Source organism: Dendrobium catenatum, unplaced genomic scaffold, assembly GCF_001605985.2.
Source record: "Dendrobium catenatum unplaced genomic scaffold, ASM160598v2 fragScaff_scaffold_1369, whole genome shotgun sequence".
NCBI lineage: Eukaryota > Viridiplantae > Streptophyta > Magnoliopsida > Asparagales > Orchidaceae > Dendrobium > Dendrobium catenatum.
The window spans coordinates 65,661-87,618 of NW_021319831.1; the positions used below are offsets into that span (position 1 = coordinate 65,661).

General features: G+C 34.0%; 1 long non-coding RNA gene across 7 annotated transcripts; it reads left to right on the forward strand.

The window, feature by feature from the left end:
• Positions 1–1,439: 1,439 nt before the first annotated feature.
• LOC110101087 lies at positions 1,440–19,132 on the forward strand. 7 transcript variants are annotated; one of them, XR_003702491.1, is made up of 6 exons: positions 1,440–8,164; positions 8,360–8,527; positions 11,424–11,489; positions 12,246–12,350; positions 12,886–12,939; positions 16,264–16,506. It is a non-coding gene; the product is annotated as an uncharacterized LOC110101087 (long non-coding RNA). The 7 variants fall into 7 exon arrangements; XR_003702492.1 differs by having other exon boundaries at positions 8,360–8,429; positions 11,421–11,489; XR_002303623.2 differs by having other exon boundaries at positions 8,360–8,429.
• Positions 19,133–21,958: the final 2,826 nt, after the last annotated feature.

The following is a 21,958-nucleotide window of genomic DNA, read 5'->3' on the forward strand; positions in this document are numbered from 1 at the left end:
AAAATGGAGCTTATGGTAAATTGTTTGTAAACCCAGGCACGTAGAGCTACTAGCCCGAAGGAGGATGAAATAGTCCTCATGGATATGATATATCAATGACTTATACCACTTACTTCAATTAATCTTTAATAGATAATTAATAAATTTAAAAACCTTCATATGTTTTTTCTAATTCCTTTTGGAGAGCATACGTGTATTGGATTCATAAGGCTTATCATTTAAATCACCAAATAAATCATAAATAAAATTTTAAAATATTAATAAAATCTTAAGATATTAAAACTTAAACTTAAATCAAAATCTCCCTTAACTTATATCCAACAAATAAATTCAAACTAAAATAACAAAAAAACATCAAACCTCCTAGTACAAATCAAAGACATATAACCTTTTTCACACACTAGAACCAGTTTGGTAGAGCTATTGACTTTAGCTTTAGGCTAGGCCATAGTGTGTTTGGTTAGATGTGAATACCTTTTCCTGGAGGATATCCTTGGTATGTTTGTTTACTTTCATGCATTGTGGATGTCATGACATCCATGATCACTTTTTTTTGTTATACTTTAATTTATTAAAATTTTATACACTTACACTATATTCATACATACATTGTATTTATATTTATGTTATCTTTTCTTTGATGCAAAAGGTGAATTAAAGTAGAATATATCTAGCCCTACTTCTAAAAGTTAAGAAGAACAAAATAAAATGTACTAAATTATAAATTTACATACAAATGATCAAAGGAAAATGTAAAGTGTCTAGATTATATATTTATATTGAATTCAAATTCAAAGAGTTGTAAAAGGTTAAAGGTGATTATTTATACACATATATAGCACTCCAAAAGATAATCACCTCTCCTTTGGAAGGTATTCTTTTTTGGAATCCTATAAGAGACTTGGAGCTAGAAGACAATAAGTAATTATATTTAAACATATTTCTTTCACATGTTTAGAAATCTAAGCATGTTGTGGTGGAGCTTGGCCACTTTATATTTATAGTAGATCTTAGGTTGTATTTATATTTTAAATAAATGAATAAAAATATTTATTTATGCATTTGTCTCATATATCATATATGACGTTAGCTAGATTCATTAATATATTTTATATAGCCTAGATTTAATTTTTTGAATTAAAATATTTAACTCCTCAGAATAGAGCCATCATATCTTACATGCATAAGATTTTGATTGATATCTAAGAATAAGGTACTAAATGTATGCTTATATTATGATTAAGATCTAGGTTGATGGTGGATGTTAAGCATATAACTAAGCTGCCTTGGTAAAACTTTGTTTCTTTTGGTGATGGTATGACAACTTAAAGATAACCTAGAGCTTCTAAACATTTGCAGTTGCTACTACTTTAAGTATTCAAGCATAATAATCTGTAGATCCAAAGTTATCTGTTACTCCTGACTATTCAAGCTCCCAACAAATATTTTCAAATGGTATTGTGTTTCGGTACGTGGGGGCCTTTCATCTCAAATTCTGACTATATGGTGGATTCAATGATGCAAATTTTGTTAGGATGTGATGAATGATAAAATTATGTTGAATGCATTGCAATCATGCCTCATCTCCATCATACTATAGAGTTAGGAGTTAGGAGGTCCCGTTTATCAAGATTTGTGCCATTCAGTACATTAAATAATGTTATATTGTATCTATTGAGTAAGAATTTTTTAGGGTGATGATGATGATTTAGATTTAGCTATATAGATTCTCAAGGCTGCTATCAAATATCTCTATATTTTCTATGGTAATGATGTGGTGTGTTTAGATGGTCTAGAGCTTCTCTGGCAACCACATAGCTGCAATTTCCATGGGGATTCCTGCATAGCTATTAGTAAAATGTTTCTGCACGTTTCTTATTTTGTGACATCCGCAATCTTATGAGCCCTCTTATTTTTCGTGTATAAATCCCTAATTATTCTTTCCTTTTTGAAATGTAGTCATTTTGGGTTATGTGTACTACATAATGTGCAATATAATATGCAAAGCATATCCACTTTTCTTATTTCATGGATTCTGCTATCATATGTTCCTTATTCTTTTTTTTTGGATGAATTAAGTGGAAATAAAATATTATTGGGATTTTTTCATACATAACACCTAAAACTATTGAAAATACATATTTAACTACTAAGCTTCTATATTTACTAATATACCACCTAAAACACCTCTTTTAATCAATTATAACATTCCGTTTAAACCTTATGTAAAAAATCACTATCAACGACCGTCTTCCCCATCAATATCCGTTTACAGTGAATACAAGAATCTCATCTCTTCAATGGAGTGGTAGAATAGAAGTAATAGGGTATTTTAAGTGGTTTTGATAAGGAATTGGTTTGACTAGGTAAATAAGAGTGTATTTCTCTTTATGATTTGATACCTAAAATTGAAGTGTGTAGAATATTAAGTTTGGTTTATTCTTTGATATTCCTTCAAGCTAAAAAATAAAAGGTATTGCTTTTCTACTCAATTTTCTTCTCAATCTAATTAATGGGCAAGTCTATTTTTGTTTTTGTTCTTTTAATATTTCAATTTTCCACTTTATTGTCATTTCGAGGCACCATGTGCACTGCAACATGCTCGACTTTCTTTGAATGTCCATTTACATTCCTTATCAGGCAGTTGCAGATATATATTTGTAGCGGAAGGTATTGTTGTGTGAGCCAACATGGTGAGTTATTCAGTAAGTTTTTTGTGTTATTGTCCATTTCGAATCCCCAATGATGAGCGCTTAGTTTGTTTAGTAGGTGAAGTTTTGGGTACCCATTACGAATAGTCTTATTCTCATTGTTTTAAAAGAGCACGGGTTTTTATGCTTTTTCATTTCTTGTATCTTTCAACTACATTTTTTTAGCTGATTGATGTTTGAAGTGAATTTCAACTAAAAAAGCTTGATATTGGCAACTTGGATGGGACAATGAGTTGTAAATCTCAAGCATTCCAAAAAATGGGTGAATGGTATAAGATGTGTGAGGATAAGAGCTACTATGCTTGTCAAATGGATAATAGTCCCCTTGTCTATCTTGATAAGAGCTGCTGTTCTTCTGAAATAGATAATAGTCTATCACCTATGTAAGTTTGAGGGCCTCTGTCTTCATTATAATTTTTATACATGTGGATGAATAGTAAACTTTTTTGTTTTTTTTTTTTGCGTTTTGCCACAGCAAAGCTAAGGATGAAGTGGGAATCAGTGTGTTAACTGCTTAAATTACTGAAATCCTTCTTGTGAAGATTTTCTGCAAAGTCCATTGAAAGCAGGCAAAAAATGCTATCAACATATTTGATAACTTGAATGTTAAATGATTTATTTATTTACTAGTGTTGCATCCTGGAATATTCACGGTGATAGAGAAATATAAAGTTTAATCTCTTAGCTTTGTACAAAGATCTAGCACACAATGAGATAAAAGAGAGCGTGCAGCGTTTATAATGAACATCAAATTTTTTATGTCAGAACCCCTAAAAAAGGGTAAAAAAACCCATGGGGCTTTGCCTAGTTTGAATAAATCCACTAGTTTTCAGTCATTTACAGATGAAGCCCTGGTTTGGGGGGAAGGCCTTGGCTTGATGTAGCAAATATACATCATATAGAGTGCATTACATGGTGTGAATTGGAAGAATTCGTATTGACTTATTTGTTTGGTCGGCAGGACCATAGTAGGCAGGTGACGGAGGGCGGAAAGATCTTAGTCGGGTGGCTAGAAAATTGCATGAAGTGGCAAGTTTTTTTTTGAGAAAGCTATATTTGAAAATCCTCTTAATATCCCCATTTTCACTGTGAAACAGAGTTAGGTAGGCTTTTTTATGTGATGGTCACCAGACTTATGCCATATTCAAAACATATTGTAGGGTTTTGTTTTTGTTTATGAGGAGATAATCTTTGTGGGCAGAGATGATGATTTAGGGTTTAGTAATATCTCTAGATTTTTTAGAGCATTAATGTGGCATTTCTGACTGGCTGGGAACTTTTCAGGCCATATAAGTGCCATCACCAGAGTAATTCATGCATAACAAGTCGAAGAAATCTTCTTTTCGTTTTCTAAATTTTTTGATGTTGGATATGTATATTCATAAATTTTGTGATATGAATGTAATTGATCTATCTTATTTCTTGGAATTAGTTGTCATCCACTTGTTCAACGACTCTTCTTCTTCTTCTTCTTTTTATTTCCTTTTTATTATGAAGTCCTTTTATGTTTTGGGCGCACTATAATGAACAGTGTGTTAGCTGTGAAGTTCTAATCATTCTTTTATATGACTTTTGTTGATGTATATTTGTAGTGGATAGCCTTCTTGTGGCATAAGCATTGCTGCTTGTGTTGTTTTACCAATTTTTCTTGGTGTTGTGGCTTTTATCCAGTATTAATGAGTAATACTTACCTTTTTTAGAAAGGTGTTGATGGAGTTACTGTTTTCCATCTTTCAGTGAATCTTCCATGTCCAAGTTTTCCTTGTCCTCAGTTTGACTAGTTTTTCCATCAAGGAGTGCTACCTGAAATCCCAAGAAAATTGATGCTACGATTTTACTTTTCTTGTTTGTAGTTTAAATTGAGCGGATGGAGCAAAAACTTCTTCTTGGTTCTCTACCATGGATTTTAGCAGATAAGTTGGTCTTTCTCTCTTTCTCTTGAAACATTGTGCATTAACCTCGGTAATTTCTTCTTCTGTTTCAGTGCATTAGTTAGATTTCAAGATAGGGATCCAAATTAGTTTTAATATTTCTCTCGTTTAATATTCATTGGTAATTTTGATTGCACTGGTCCCATGCCGTAATGTATCTGCATGATGGGGAAATGGGCTTTCCCTCTAGAAAATAGACTTGATTTTTACCTAGGTTTTCAGAACAAACAATGAATTTTAAATTGACTCTTGTTTTAAAGTTTCCAACTTTAGATAAAGCTCATGGGGTACTGTTCAATATGACAGAGGACTTAAAAAGGCAGATCACAGGTTAATAAAGCTCGAATCAAACACAAACCAAACTTGAACAAGCTAATAATAAATGAACTCAAACATGAACACTCACATACTCGACTTGGTTCAGTTTGTTTGCAGTCCTAGGTCACTCATATTTACCTTGGTTTGCAAAACAAATAATGAATTTTAAGTGGACTCTTGTATTAAAGTTTCCAACTTTAGATAAAGCACATGGGCTCGGTATCTGTTGGTCATTTTCATGAGGTACTGTGCAATATGACAGAAGACTTGAAAAGGCAGATCACAGGTTTATTTTTCTATGGTTAAAATTTGACATGCTTTTGGAATAATTATTGTCTACCCATCAATCATAATGGTGAGGCTTTGGGTGATGAGACATGTTCTGACTTTTGGCATTGTTATTGATTTGTCTCTGGACGGAGCTTCGTTGGCCAACTCTTCGTATTCTCTGTCTATCAAAAGATGAGGCGTCGAGGATGGCTTGAAAAACATTTAAAATGATGCAGCTATTTTATCTTATATTTATATCTTCTACCCGAGAGGACCGGAGGAAATAGTTAAAACAAGATAATTATTTTACATGGCTGGGTTTCCCTGAACCTCAATTTAGCTGTTTTTTCGTTGAAGACATTTGAAAATTAAAAAAAACATAAGTTGTTATTCAAGTATTAACAATTCAATGTTTTAACTTGTTAGGAAGGAGAATTATTTGATTGTTAAGTAAATCTTATATAGAAATTAAGTTCCATTTATTTATTTAAGTGCCATTTATCTGGCTACGTAACACTTTGCAATTACGTTCTGATGCTTTGCATCTGCATGTTAAATTGCTTTATTTGGGAATGAATCTCGAGGCATATTTAAATTAGAATCTTCTGAAATTAAATTTGGGACCATGATTTCATCAAGCATATATTTGAACTGAACATCTCTATAAGATGAATCTTAGGACATCAAAATTTGTTCAATCCCAGCCAAAATGGGTCTAAGTCTAGGGGTTGAAGCATATTTGAAACCTTCATATGCCATATAGTTTGTGTTCATTCTGAATCATCAATGATGAGTTTTAAGTTCGTGTTCTAATTGCATGAAGTTGTATTTACTTTTGAATTTTCACAAAGAATACTCTGTAGGGCTCATTCTGTTGCTTGAAGTTAGAATATATGCTTTCTCTAAAGTGTAAAGTTACACTAATGAAATGGTTATATTTTGATTCATTAAATAAGTTAAAATAAGCTTATCGCTTTTATCATGTTCATAATCTTGATTTCTATGATTTGTGAGAAGAGAAAATAACATTATCATGTCTATGATGATCATTATCATTTCTATGATGATCATTATCATGATTTATATTATGCGGTGCAAGAAGCATTTTTCATGACTATAATGACTGCAATTCGGTGCAAGAAGCTTTTTTATTGAATTCTTTCTGCAAGGAATTTATTATTATTATTATTTGTTTTGGTGGTGCGTGAGGTGGATGTTGATAGGTTAAGGTCTCATGGTAATGCCAGAAACTATAGGATTTCAATTGTTAAAGTACTGGTTGACAGCAGTATGGTTGAGAGTTGCATTTAGATAAAAAGTTTCCCTATGTAGTTTTTCTTGACTAATTATTTTGGGTATTGCTATAAATTTTTTTACCAGTCTCATGATGATAGCGGTCAAATGCTAATGATGTTGATGATCATTGGAGGCACTTTTTTTTTTGAAACTCTAATTCCTATACAACCGCTTTTAAACAAATTTATACACATCAGCAACAACTCAATCAAATAACAATTTTTAGAAAACTTATGCATTAACTACAACCCAATCAAACAAGGCTAAAGAGACAGAGTCAAATAGTTGAATAGTAGCATAGATACATCTATGCCTATTCAATTTCAAGCAGAATCTCATTAGCTAAAGGCATAGGCGTGGCACCATTCATTACTGTCCATCGACACATCGGACAAATTGGATGTTGCCACATCCATGTATCCACGCATATGGCATGAAATAAATGTCCGCAATCTGGTAAAAGCCTCAATGTCTTATCCTCTCCTTTCTCATCATCATAGTCGATAAGGCTCAGTGACGACAGACACATCCGACAAGTTGGAGGTTACCACAACCATGGATCCACACGCATGGCATGAAATAAATGCCCACAATCTGGTAAAAGCCTTAATATGCCTTACCCTCCCCTTCCTCATCTTCATAGTCGGCATGGCATTTTGAGCATTACATGATTGGAATTGATTGAATACTTTAGCTGGTATGGAAATGCTTGGAAGCCTAAGCTACTTCTTTGGCTGCTGGTATCAAGTTTGCACTTCAATTTGTAGAGAGCAGGCGGCAGGGGAGCACCACGGGGAAAAACACATCAGGTCCCTTTAATTATAAATTCTATATGTTGGCGGGGAAGGTTGGTTTTTTCTCTTATAATTATTTGCCAGAACTAATTTGTTGATTGCTTTCGTGGCAATATTGGAAATTTGAAGGTTGCATACGATATTATTTTGAATGACATGTGATTCGGCACCAAAAATTGTTTTGTTTGGGCACGAATCTTGAAGCATATTTAAATTAGAATCTTTTGAAGTTAAATTCGGGACCATGCTTTCATCAAACATATAGTTGAATTGAACATCTCTATAAGATGAATCCTAGGATGTCAAAATTTGTTCAATCCGAGCCAAAATGGGTCTAATTCTATGGGTTGAAGCATATTTGAAAGCTTCATAATATAAATTCGGATTTGTGTTCATTCTGAATCATCAATGATGAGTGGTTAGTTTGATTAGAAGATTAAGTCGTGGGTGCTGATTGTGAACATTCTTATTCTCATTATTTTAAAAGAGCATGGGTTCTTATCCTTTCATGTATTGTATCTTTGGACTTCTATTTTTACATGATCGAGGTTTGCAGTGGATTTCAAATAAAAAAATTTTATACTGGAAACTTGGAAGGTACAATGAGTTGTAAAGCTTAAACATTTGAAAAAGTGGGTGACTAGTATAATATGTGTGCAGATAATAGCTATTATTCTTGTAAAATGAATAGTAGTCCTATTGTCTCTCTCTTAGAGCTGTTTTTCTTCTAAAATAGGTAATAGTCTATCACCTATGTAACTTTGAGGGCCTTTGTATTCATTATAATTTTTATGCATGCAGGTGAATTTGACTTTTTTCGGATGACCCGGTTAGGAAAGTTGAGGTATTAGATTTGACTTATGTTAAGAAAGGTCGAGGTAGACCAAAAAAGAATTGGTTAGAAAATATTAGAAATGATCTTTCTTTAGTAGATTTAAATGAGAATTTGATTTTTAATATGACACAATGGCGAAAAAGGATTCATGTAACTGACCCCACGCAGTGGGACAAAGGCTTGATGATGTTGTTGTTGTTGTAGGCGGAATCTTGGGATCTTTTGAGATTAGAAGGGGAAAAGCAAATTGCAATATGATGCTAAATTTTAATGGGTGAGCTGCAGATAAAATTCCTATTTTTTATCTGATTTTCATTATGAAACGGTTGCTATTTGGGCAAATCTGCGTGACAGATACCATGAAAACATAACGTAAGTTTGACTGTTTTTTTTTTTGTTTTTCTGTTTTTGAATAAAAAATATTTGTGGGCAATGACGTTGATTTTTGGGCCAGTAATTGTCTTAGTAGGAAAGCCATGTAATATTGTTATATTTTCTATGATGTTTATGTTGCATTTAAGAATGGTCGGAAACTTCAAGGAATCACAACTGTGATCACTAGGGGATTGATGTCCTATGATCTGAAGAACACTACTGTAATTTTGTTTGTTCAGGCTGTGTCAGATGTATATTTGTAGTGGATGGCTTGGCTTGTTGATCTTTCATTGTCTACTTACCCAGATGGTGTTAATATGTGGGTCTATCAGTTAATTTTTAGGCCAATTAAGAAAAACTTGCACATCATTTACACCAGTTACACATGATCTATTTGCTGTTAGTCAAAGCTTCTAACTAAGAACAATATGCTCTGCAAATGAAGCCAAATCTTCCAAAAGTTCTCTATCACAATGAGCAGTGTGGTAGGTTTTATTGCCTTTGAAATTATAAGGCCGTTTCAGATGTATGTGTGTAGTGGACGGGCTTGTTGTGGAAGAAACATGGCTCATTAGGTTGTTGCACCAAGTTCTTCTGTTGTGGCTGTTCTTCAAATACAAGTGATCAGGGCCTATGGTTTTAAGCTTTTCAAGCAATCTCAATGGCCATTACAAAGGGGATCTTGTTTGGCTGTTCATAAAACAATGCTAAACTTGTCCTATTTTATGATTTTCAATATCATGTAAGCCCTTTCTTGTTAGTTCCTTATTCTACTTTTATGGTTCTCTTTTATTGTCCATTATTTTGCACCATAAAGCATTACAAGTCCCATGACAATCACTTTGAACAATTGGTCCGAGATGTCTAAATTGTGCACTCTTTTTAAGAACTTGATTGTCACAAGTCTTAATCCTCTACTAGATCAATTACTGCTTAAATTATACTACTTGTATCTATTCAAACGAAAACTTTTAGACTCGAAGGTTGATCTTTGTAATTCAATTTTTCCTTTAGATCCCTCTTTTCTTTTCTTAACAAAAAGATTATCATCAGCAAAAAGAATACGCCATGGTACATTTTCTTGCAAATGTTTTATTATTTTATATATTGATAACAATATTATGTTAACTGATATTAATTATAATTTTTATATAATTTAAACTGATGAATATTACTATTTATTTATATTAAGTAAAGTAAGTTTTATTTATATATATAGTATTTCAAATTATTCATTAAATAAATCAGAATTAATTTTGGAAAAATTTAAAAAATAAATGAATTTTTTATTTCTATATAAATAGAAAGGGTGAGCATAAAGAAAGGTTATTGACTGTATGTTTCTATAATTTTATCCTCATAAGTTTTTTTCTTTCTGTGATTTTCCCAGAGCCTTTGGTCTGTCTAGGGTTTACTTTTTCTTGTGAACTTGTTTTCGTCGTCCTTGTGTTGTTTGCGTGACCTAGCGTTTTGATGGTATACCGAAGCTTCTTCATCTTCTCCGACGATGTCGAATAGGAGAAATTATTCTGTGTGGAATCCGGTCACAAAGATGTGTTCGGTTGCTTACGTGGAAAGGGCTAAAAAGTCGATGGTAACAAACTTTCTCTTTTGGCGCGCTTCTTTTCCTAAATCCCGTAAATCTGCCGGACTTTTGGATTTTCTAAATTTTGCTTTCAAAGCAAAACCAAGAAGCAAAGAGATTTATGATTTTGTAGGATTTAGATTTCGTTTGGAACTTTTTTTGTCCGCTGTTCTTTGTCTTCTTTCATAAAATTTTTTACTAGAAAACTGCTATATCAAACCGTAAGAAAATTGTCCCAAACAAAGCCGTTGTTATTTTTGCCGTTTGGCAGGATTTAGGCTAAATCCTGTTTAATTCCTGCATCCCTACAGGATGTTAAGCTAGTGTCCAGAACACTCGTGTTTCTTCCCAAATAAAATATTCTGCAAACCATTGACGAATGTTGGGTAAGATCGCTGAAGAAGCATCGGCAGAAGCAGCGCCGTGTGAAATATTTCCGATGCCTTGATTTACTTATTAGAGTATTTAAGATAAAACGGGTGAGTAATGAAATTGAAGATTCTGTTGGTTTTAAAAATCTCATTTTTTTGCTGTTTGGCTGGATTATGGTCAATTTCTTCTTAGAAACTGCTATACCCAACCGCTCGGTGATGGTATTTGCTCTCTCTCTCTCTCTCTCGCCTTCTCCCTTCATCTTTATGTGCTGCTCTGAACCTCTTCAATTATCTTTTCAGATACAAAATGTAATTATTTGATGATCGGATGATTTGTGCAAAGTTTATAATATTTTTTGCATATGCATGGCAGTTAAAGTTGCATTTACTTTTGAATTTTTATAAAGAATACTCTGTAAGGCTCATTCGGTTGCTTGAAGTTAGAATATAGGATTTCTCTGAAGTTGCACTAATGAAAAGGTTATATTTTGATGCCTTAAATAAGTTTAAATAAACATATTGCTTTTATCATGTTCAACATCATGATTTCTATGATGTGTTAGAAGAGAAAATAAAATTATCATATCTATGATGATCATTATCATGATTTATATGATGGGTGCGAGAAGCATTTTTCATGACTATAATGATTGCAATGTGGTGGTAAACTTGTGGTCCGGTGATTATTCATTTACTTAAGCAAGGAATTTATTATTATTATTTGTTTTGGTGGTGCGTGAGGAGGATGTTGATAGGTTAAGGTCTCATGGTAATGCCAGAAACTATAGGGTTTCAATTTTTAAAGTGGTATTTGACAGCAGTATGGCTGAGAGTTGCATTCAGATAAAAATTTTCTGAATGTTTTTTTTTTTTTTGAGTATTTATTGTGGGTATTGCTAATAATTTTTTTGTACCCTTCTTTTGATGATAGCAGCGAAATGCTAATGATGATAATGATAGCTGGAGGCACTCCTCTGAGATGTTCTCAAAGCAAAATTAGGTACCATACATATGACAATTATCAAGATTAATGCCATACACGTTGACATTCAGTAGTGTGTTGTTGATGTCTCTTTCTAGTAAGCATTGTGAGGGAGGTAATAGTGACTTATAATTTTGCCATCAGTTGTATATGGTTGCTGTGGAATATCTCTATGTTTCTTTTGGTAATGTAGGGATGTCAATTTTTGACACGACACGAAACACGACCCGAACCCGACCCGGAAAAATCCGGGTTCGGGTCAACCCAAACCCGAAACGGGTCGGGTTCAGGTTCATGAAATCAACCCGTTTTAAAAATCTGGTCGGGTTCGGGTTGACCCGCCAACCCGAAATTGACCCGAAAGTGACACGAAAAATCATTTTTGACCCGAAAACTTGAGATTGACCCGTTTTTTACCCGAGATTGACCCGACTTTTGACCCGAAAATTAGCAATTTTGGGTCAATCCCGTGTCATTCGTGTCGGGTCGGGTTGACCCGGACCCGAATCGGGTCGGGTTCGGGTCCAGAAACCTGACCCGTTTTTAAAAACGGGTTGGGTTCGGGTTGACCCGAACAGTGCCGGGTCAGTTCTAGGTTCGACCCGAACCCGACCCGTTGACCCGAATTGACACCCCTATGGTAATGATGTTGCCAAAAAGAAAAATTACTTGTCTACTCAGTTTGTCCTCAATCAAACGAGTGGACAAAGGCAAATTTGGATTCATTTCCTTTAGTATTTCAATTTTATTTCTTTTTCAATTCCTCTTTTTCAGGTCTTTCAATACATACCCTGACTTTTGTTCCTTGGTTGCTACGGAATGTGCAATGCAATTGCTAAGTTTCTTTACCCTCGGAACTTCGCATTCAACCTTCTAAAAGTAAAATGTTGCAACCATCCCGAAGATACCCTTAGTGTCTTTACAAATATGATGGATGAGTGCTTATTTTGTTTAGAAAGTGTAGTTGTGGTTATTATTTGTCAATTAAGTAGTTCCTATAATTTTTGAAGAACAATATATCTTATCCTTAAATCTCATATTGTTTATCCTCTTTTTTGAATGAGTGGTATTTAAAGTGGATTTTAACTTAATAAAATTCAGTATTGGGAATTTGAAAGGATTGATGAAATGTTTAAATCTTAGGTATTCAACAATGTTAATGAATGTTATAATATATTTGGGGATAAGAGCTACAATTCTTTAAAAATAGGATATTTTCCAACTCTTGTGCATCGGCCTTGTGAGTATTTTCGGTGCAGTAAAGTCTTTATGGAATTATTCTTTAAGGGTGGTGATCAGGTTGGAAGCTTGTTCTCCACTTTATATGTGACCAATTATTCACTGTTAATCTTAGAGTTGATTTATGCATTTTTAATCTTCTGTTGAGTCTGTTTTTTTTTATTTTGCTTCACAGAGTCATTGGGATCATAGAATGTACTAGCTGTGGATGGTGATGATTTTCTCTAAGGTAAAATTCTTCATTAGTTTCGTAGATTCAGTGATAATCAAGATGGTAAAAACTAACATTACCTATCTACTTATTTGCTATGGCTGTGATTTACCTCTATCTTTTTATTAAGTTGCAAGTTGGCCGTTAATAGATCTCTAAGTTTGTCGTTAAAATTTTGTACTAGAAAGCTTCTTTAAGAAGCAGTAAGAAAGCCGTCCCAAATGAAACCTAAATTTCTTCATCAGTTTCGTTGATTTCATGATGGTGAAAGCAAATATTATATATGTACTCATTTGCTATGGCAGTGATGTACCTCTATCCTTTTTTTAAAGTGGCAAGTTGGCCATTAAAAGAGAAGTATAAAATTAAGTTTAGTGTTCCAGAGATGAGGATCCTCAAGTGGATGAGTAGCTTTACATCATAAGATTTAGTTAACTGTTGTTGGTTCTTTTGTCCCTATAAAGTTGCAAATTTACATCGTCATTGCACGAGTGGCTTGCTCACCTACTTTGTTGTTGTTCGACTTCGCTCCTTCGACGACTTTCCCTTTTCCCATCTCATTTTTTGCTGTTTGGCTGGATATCGGTCAATTTCTTTTTAGAAACTGCCATACCCAACAGCTCGATGAGGGTGATTTGTTCTCTCTATCTCTCTCTCTCGGCTTCTCCCTTCATCTTTGTGTGCTGCTCTGAACATCTTCCATTGTCTTGATAGATACAAAATGTAATTATTTGGTGATCGGATAAATTCTGCAAAGTTTATAATATTCTATGCTTATGCATGGCAGATAAAGTAGCATTTACTTTTGAATTTTTACAAAGAAGACTCTTTATGGCTCATTCGGTTGCTTGAAGTTAGAATATATTCTCTCTCTGAGGTTACGCTAATGAAATGGTTATATTTTGATGCATTAATTAAGTTAAAATAGGCTTATCGCCTTTATCATGCTCATCATGATTTCTATAATGTATGAGAAGCAAAAATAAAGTCATCATTTCTATGATGATCTATATCATGATTTATATGTTGCTGTGCAAGAAGCAATTTTTCATGCCTATAATGATTGCAATGTGGTTTTAAACACATGGTCTGGTTATTTTTTATAATTTTTGTTTTGTTTTGGTGGTGCTTGAGGAGAATGTTGAAAGGTTAAGGTCTCATAGTAATGCCAGAATCTATAGGGTTTGTTAAAGTGCTTTTTGACAGCAGTATGGCTGAGAGTTGCATTCAGTTAAAATGTTTCCCAAAGTATTTTTTCTTGACTATTTATTTTTGGTATTGTTATTAAATCTTTTTGTATCCTTCTCATGATGATGATGATGATCTTTGGATGCACTCTTAGATGTTCTCAAAGCAAAATTAGGGCCCCTGGTAAAGAGATTTTGTGCTGCTTTATGTTGTCATGCCTCACTATAAAGGTTCGATGTGGTGAAATAATTTATCTGTAACATAATATTTGAAATTGGGTTTGTTTGAACATGATAAGGTCATGCATCATCCCCTCTATTATGGAATTTTCTATAGAATTTATGTACATATGATGAAGTTTTGTGGCTGTGAGAAGTGATGTATCTTGAAGATGTGTAATATCATAATTTGTTGCTTTGAAAAAAAATGTAACTACATTATAGTAAAAAAACTTTATAATTTTTAGAAGGAAATCGTATCCTTTGTTTTATCTCTTTCATGATGTACAGTTGGGAGGGCTAAATCATGTGACAGTTATCGAGTTTAATGCCATACACATTAACATTATTATTATTATTTTTGAAGAAAATCATATCCTTTGTTTTATCTTTATCGTGAAGTACAGTTGGGAGGGCTAAATCATGTTTCAGATATCAAGTTATGCCATACACATTAACATTCGGTAATGTGTTGTTGATGTCTCTTTCTAGTAAGAATTTTTGAGGGAGATAATAGTGATTCAGAATTTTTCCAAGAGTTGCTTATGGTTCCTATGAGATTTGTATATATTTCCTATGGTAATGATGTAGCATGTTTGGATGGTCTAAAGCGTCTCAGGCAAACACAGTAGCCATTACCACGTGGAATCATGTATGGTTGTTTGTTGACAGCCGCTACACGTCCTATTTTATGGCTCTCAATATCATCTGATACCTTGTCTTCTAATTGGTTCCTCATTCTTTATTCCTTTTAGGAATGTAGATTTTTGATTCTTTGTGCTACAACGAGGGCTTGCAAATCCTCGACCTTGGTTCGACCTTTTCTTACTTTGGGCTTGACTTGAGGGGGTATGGAGAAAGCTTTGTTTCTTTCTGTGGGCTCCGAAAATTCGACCCCGGCTTCTCACGCTGTTAGATTTCTTCAGGGTAGTTTTAACTGATTAAAGTTCAGGGGTAAATTTTGTGATGGATTTGTAGATAAGACACTAGCCAGAGATTTCGCCCTCATTTTGCGAGGACTTTATGATTTGAGTTTTGGTTTCGTATAGGCGCAAGCCCCTATAGCTAATTACCCCTCCCGATCACGAGAGAGAAATTTCGATTAAGGCTAGTCATCAATCAGATACTTAGAAAGTACGTGTTATCTGGCTTGTAGTAGCAGCATATGTTTGAGTATTTGAGAAGTTTGATATTTAAAAATTAAAATTTCACCATCTTGCACTTAAAGTGGATGATGGGGGAAAGTGATGATGGGCCCGATCAAGATCCCATGGTTCTGTCATCTCGGGTCATCGTGGCCATGGTCTACTTAGTCAGAGGAGGTAGTTGACCCAAACTGATAAAAGGATCTTTGTCGGCAACCATGAGTCGTCGTCCAAGGGTACCTTGTAGACCTGAGGTAAATGTTTGTCTAAGGGGAAAAAAATTTTGAGTCCACCTTAGTTAATTGAGGGCTTTGTGCCCTATCGATTGTATCCTATTTATTCATTGCTCAATGGTTTGACCTATTGGGGAGCACACGGGTGCTGACCATGACCATAATTTAATTTTTCCATTCTATGCTGAACCACTCGGTTCAGAGGGTTCTGGTCATAACCGTTTACCTATAGTGCCATTTGACGAGAAACATTTTTCATGAGTATAATAACTGCAACGTGGTTTTAAACTCGTGGTTCAGTGATCTTTCATTTCCTTATACAAGAAGTTTTTTTATAATTTTTTCTTTATTTTGGTGTTGCTTGAGGAGGATGTTGATAGGTTAAAGTCTCAGGGTAAAGCCCTAAACTATAGTGTTTCAATTGTTAAAGTGCTGGTTTACAGCAGTATCGCTGAGAGTTGCATTCAGATAAAAATTTTCACAATGTTTTTTTGTTCACGACTATTTATTTTGGGTATTGCTAAATTTTTTTTTGTACCCTTCTGATGATGATAACAGCTAAATGCTAATGATGATGGTGATCATTGGAGGTACTCTGAGATGTTCTCAAAGCAAAATTAGGACCCCTGGGAAAGAAATTTTTGGCTGCTTTGTGTTGTCATTCCTCTCTTTATAAAGGTGCTGTGCTGAAGTAATTTCTTTATACCATAATATTTGAAATTGGATTTATATGAAGTATGAACATGATAATGTCATCCATCATCCCCTCATTTATGGAATTTCCTATAGAATTTATGTCTAGTTGATGAGGTTTTGTTGCTCTGAGGAGTGATGTATTTTGAAGAGGTGTAATATCATAATATGCTGCTTTGAAAAAGAAAAAAAAAAGAAACTACATTACAGTAATAAATGCTTATAATTTTTAGAAGGAAATTGTTTCCTTTGTTTATCTCTATCTTCAAGTACAGTTGGGAGGGATAAATCATATAACAGTTATCAAGATTAATGCCTTACACATTAACATTCAGTAGTGTCTTGTTGATGTCTCTTTCTAGTAAGAATTTGTGAGGGAGATAATATTGATTCAGAATTTTTCCATCAGTTGCATATGGTTGCAATGGAATTTCTCTATGTTTCCTATGGTGATGATGTAGCATGTTTGGATGGTCTGAAGCTTCTCAGGCAACCGCAGCAGCCATTACCTAGTGGATTCATGTATGGCTGTTTGTAGACAGCTGCTACATTTGTCCTATTTTATGACTCTCAATATCATCAGATACCCTGTCTTTTTATTGGTTCCTCATTCTTTCTTCCTTCTAGGAATTTAGTTTTTTTGGGTTTTTTGCTGCACAATGTGCGATGTATTAGGCAAAGATTGTCTGCTTGCTTTATTTGATAGACTCCACTATCATTTGATCCTTCTTATTCTTGTTTCTTTCTACTTGTTCCCTCCTTTGTCAAATGCCTTCCTTTTTTCTTTGCTTTGTTTGGAAGAATGAAGCATAAAATAAATATTGTTAGCAATTATTTACATCTCGGTTGTTTGGTGTAGTTGAGGTTGATAAAAGTTATTTTCACCCAAAAAATTATTTTATGCTTATATTTCTGTTTAGCTCATATTTCTCTTTATCATATTTTCTTAAAATTGAAGTTTGCTTAATATTTTGGTGTGTTCATTATTCAATTTCTTGGTTATTCCTTAAAGCCAAGCAAAAAATGAAAATTACTTTTCCACTTAGTTTCTCCTCAATCAAACAAATGGACAAAGACAATTTTGTATTCATTTCCTTAAAGCCAAGCAAAATATGAAAGTTACTTCATCATAAATGCAATTACGTTTTGATGGTATCAATTCTGCATAGTTTCTTATATGCTTGCATCTGCATTTATGATGAAGTAACTTTTACTTCTGCAATCATACAGAGATTTCTTTATAAGGAACATTTTGTTTCTTCAATTTGGAAAATATTATTCCCTCGTAGTAGCACTGATGAAATTGTTTTAATTTATAGCTTAAAATAAGTGAGAATAACAGAATAATTTTTATCATCATCTTCTTCATCATGATTTCTTTGATGCGGTGTGGAAAGCATTTCTCATGATTTTAGTGGTTGAAATTGGGTTAAAACCCATGGTTTAGTGATCCATAAATCTGTACTTCAAGGATTTGCTATTATTTTTATAGGGTTTGGTGGTGCTTGAAGAGGATTTTGTTGATAGTAGCTCTCATGGCAAGACTCGAAACTTTAGGGCTGCTAATATTTAAGGTGCTGGTTGACAACGAAATAGCCAAGTGTTGCATGCATGTAGAAAAATTTTGCAATGCATTTTTCTCAACTAATTAATGTGGGCATTTCTAAGAATTTTCTTCACGAGCTCATCATGACGATGGCTAAATGCTTTTGATGATACTCACTCAAAAGAATACTTCACTTAGTCTACCTTGTATATACTGTTGTAGTGCTTGATAATGTCCAGGATTCAAATCTTCTTCTTCTTCTTCTTCTTCTATGGTAATCACTTCAGCTAAATGTAATTTTTTCCTTGGTCCACTTCTACCATTGTTTCTTTGACCAGGTACCTATTATTGTTGCATGTTTTGTTAAGAAAGTGAAGTATTACATTGTTTCATTTTCCTATGCTCAATTTTATGTACCGGAGTTGCAATGGCTATTGTTTCGTCCTGGAGCATTCGCGTTGGTAGAGAGATATAATATTTAACGTCCTTGTTTTGTATGAAGAGCCATCTCACATACAGATAATAAAGAGAGAGATGCATCATTCAAAAGAGGCAACCGAATTTTTTACGTGGAAACCTTTCAAAAGGTGAAAAGATATGGGGCATTGCCTAGTTAAAATGATTCCACTAGTGTTTGTCGTTGATTACTAATGATTCTCTTACACGGGGAATGGCCTTGGGTCAATGTAGCAAATATACATCATATAAAGTGCATTACATAGTTGGAGTTGGGAGCATCCAGAGATTTGAGAGGCTATGTTTCGCCAATACACCTATTTATGAAGGCTTGTTGTATCCGATACGCCGATACACGGATACACCTCTGATACTCCACCGATACGTGTCGGATATGCCAAAGCCATATCCAATTAAAATACTATTTAATTTCAAAAGGACACGTGTATTCGATATTCGTGTCCATTGAAAAACAAAAAGTAATCCGAAAAAAAGAAGAATCGTGTTTACTTCCGCGGCTGCGAGCAAGGTTCTCTCATTTTTTTGATGGATTTGAGTTTCTTGATGATATGAGAATATTAGAAATTACTAATCTTTCACTTGATGAGCCTGAATTAGAAGCTATGATATTTATTGAAGATGATATAGAAGTTCAAACTTCAAAGACAAACTACTGAAAAAGTTAATCATATCATTCCTTTTATTGAATAGTTGAAACTTTATGTGCTAGAAAATTTATGTTTATGCTTTTGTTGTTGTACTAGACATTTAATGGTTACTTATATTTTGATATTATAAGCTACAAGGCTACAAATAATGTTGTTGTCTTTTTTTTTGTAATTTTAAATATTATGCTTTGATTGCTTTCTTAATTTTTATGTATGATTTATAAATTATAATGCCGTGTCCGCGCCGTACCTGTATACTGTATTTTTAAGAATTGAGGTGTCTCGTATCCGTATCGTGTCGTATCTGTGTTGCCGTATCCGTATCTGTGCAACATAGGTTAGAGGTGTTCTCAAAAGTACGTTGATATGCTCATTTTGTTGGTAAGAACATAGTCAGGCGTCGTAGGCCGGGGGGATAGTAGTAGGTGTTGACCAAAGTCGGAGGTCTGAGGGATCATAATCGGTTGACAGTAGAGGTTGGAGGAACCGTAGTCGGTAGATGACGGAGGGATGTTACACAAAGTTTTCATATTAAGGCTTCTCTCTAATCTTATTGGCCACTGGACCTACTACAACTTGTTCACATATAAACTTGTTTCGTATTCTGTTTCTAAGGGGATTTTTGGCAACATGATTTATGATAAGTCCTTCCAACCTGTATTTGAGCGCCCGTAAATTTCACGGCGGAATAAATCCTTTGTTTTCCGCTTTTTGCCGTAATCCTGGATTTATTAAATCCTGTAGTTTGGCGGATTTACAGGATTTGGCCGAAAAAAGCGCGTGAAAGGGAGAAAGTTACCTTCACAACAAGCGATCTCCCATCGTTGCTTCCGATTAAAATGTTGTAACTTCCAATAACGTCGGCAAAGGAGAGAAATTGAATTGCGATGAAGCCGAACAACGAGGAAAAAGAGAAGATAAAAAACAAACCCTAGCCTCCATTAAGCTATTACTGGTTAACTTAATGTTATTTAAAATATTAATAATTAAGTAAATTAATTAATTAGTTAATATTATAATTAGTGCATAAAATAATTATCTAATTTAACTTATGGGCTGTCCGATGGAGCAGTCCGAATTGGCCTATGGTGCAAGAATTCATGATGATAACATAGAATGCAGCCATCATCTACACTTCTGCTGTGTAATATCTTTATGTTTCCTTGGATAAAGATGTGGTAAATTTCACGCTCGTTGGGCATGCTTGGCTGGTCTGTTGCTTCTCAGGCAACCGCAGCCTCAATTGCCAAAGATTTTCATGTACAGCTATTAGTAGGAATCTTTGGCATTTGTATTATTTCATGACTTCCACTATAATCTGTGTTATCTTTTTCGTATTCTTCTTATTAATCCCTCCTTTTTTACTTTTGGATTGTTCTTTTGGGTTCCAGGTGCTACCTAATGTGAAATGTAATAGGCAAAGTCTCTCAGTTGGTCTTATTTCCTGGCTTTTATTATCATCTGATTCGTTTACCTTTCTTCGTGCTCCATTTTTGTCTTCTTTTTACAATGGCTTTCTTTTGGCTGTGTTTTAGTTCGAGGAATTAATATTTCCTTTTTTACTTGTTATCATCTACTTGTATTCCATATTTTGGTATCGTGGCCATTGTTCTTCACATCTGCTTCTGCTGCTCTTGCCTTCAGTAGGCAGTACTTGATTCTACTTGTATTTACTTTGTATTTTAGCAAATAAATGATCTGTTATGCACTCTGATTCGTTTTCGCGATTGAATTAGACCTCCGCTTTGCATTCTCTTCCTATTAAACTGTTCGCCTTACACTAAATTTTCTTCTCCAATTTTTTTTTCGCCTCTTCAACTTTTATAATCGTTCTTCATGGCATCTTAAATCGATTACCTCGCATGTAAGCCTCTCTGCCTCTGTGCAATCCAGTTTTTAAAAGATGAAGAGAACTGTTGAACTTCATGCTGATTGGAATGTCCGTCGTATATATATTTTAAACGAATTTTTTATCTCCCAGTTGGAGTGTCTTGCTTAACAAATTAGATAAACTCTCAACTCTTCTCTTCTCTTTTTCAAACATTTAAGGTAGTAATGTATTAATGGTGTTTCTCTGAGGTTCTTGAGCAATAACCGTGTATTTATTGATGATTATCCTATTCATTGTTACAACTATCAATGTCTCTTCTTTGTTTTATTTGAAGTAGATGAGCTTTTGGGCTTTTTACATGTCTAAAATCTCTTTTTTATATTTATTTTTTTGGTGGATTTTCCTTTTTGTTTTGTGTTGCAGATTTGGTGAATAAAATGTCTGAAGTTATTGTTGTTGTGCATGGATGACTAATATGGCCTAAATTTCTCTTGTTTTAATTGTATTGTTGTTGATGAAAAAAAGCATATAGTGGGCTAAGTGGGTGCTACTAGCTTTTGTCAGCCATTGCACTTAGTTTTTTGGAACACATTTGCGTGAAAAATTGGAATGGGGAAGATAGTCTTTAAGATGTGTGTACATTTTGTCTCTAAGCTTTTGAAATTGTAGATATCCAGTTTGTTGATGGGCACATATTTCTGGTTGCTTGGGCAATACAAAGGGCTTTTTTTTTAACCTTGTTACCTCATGCTTTAGTTGAAGCTCTTTTTAGAGGTTGAGTTAGCTTAGATATATTTTTGTCCCGCCCATGGTTTGAGCTTGAGCTGGTTTCCACTTTTTTAATTTTTGCGAGAAGTATGTAATTTAAATGATCTAATTGCACAAAGCTTCTCCATGGTTTCATAACAATGGTAAGTTACTTGCAGTGTTAGGAAATGGATGCAACTTGAGCAAAATCATGGAACGGCTCAAAAAAATTGGGAAGAACACTCATAAAATATTTTTTTATTGAATGAACTAAGAAGGAAAATACAAGATATAGTTGCATCTTTAATTGGA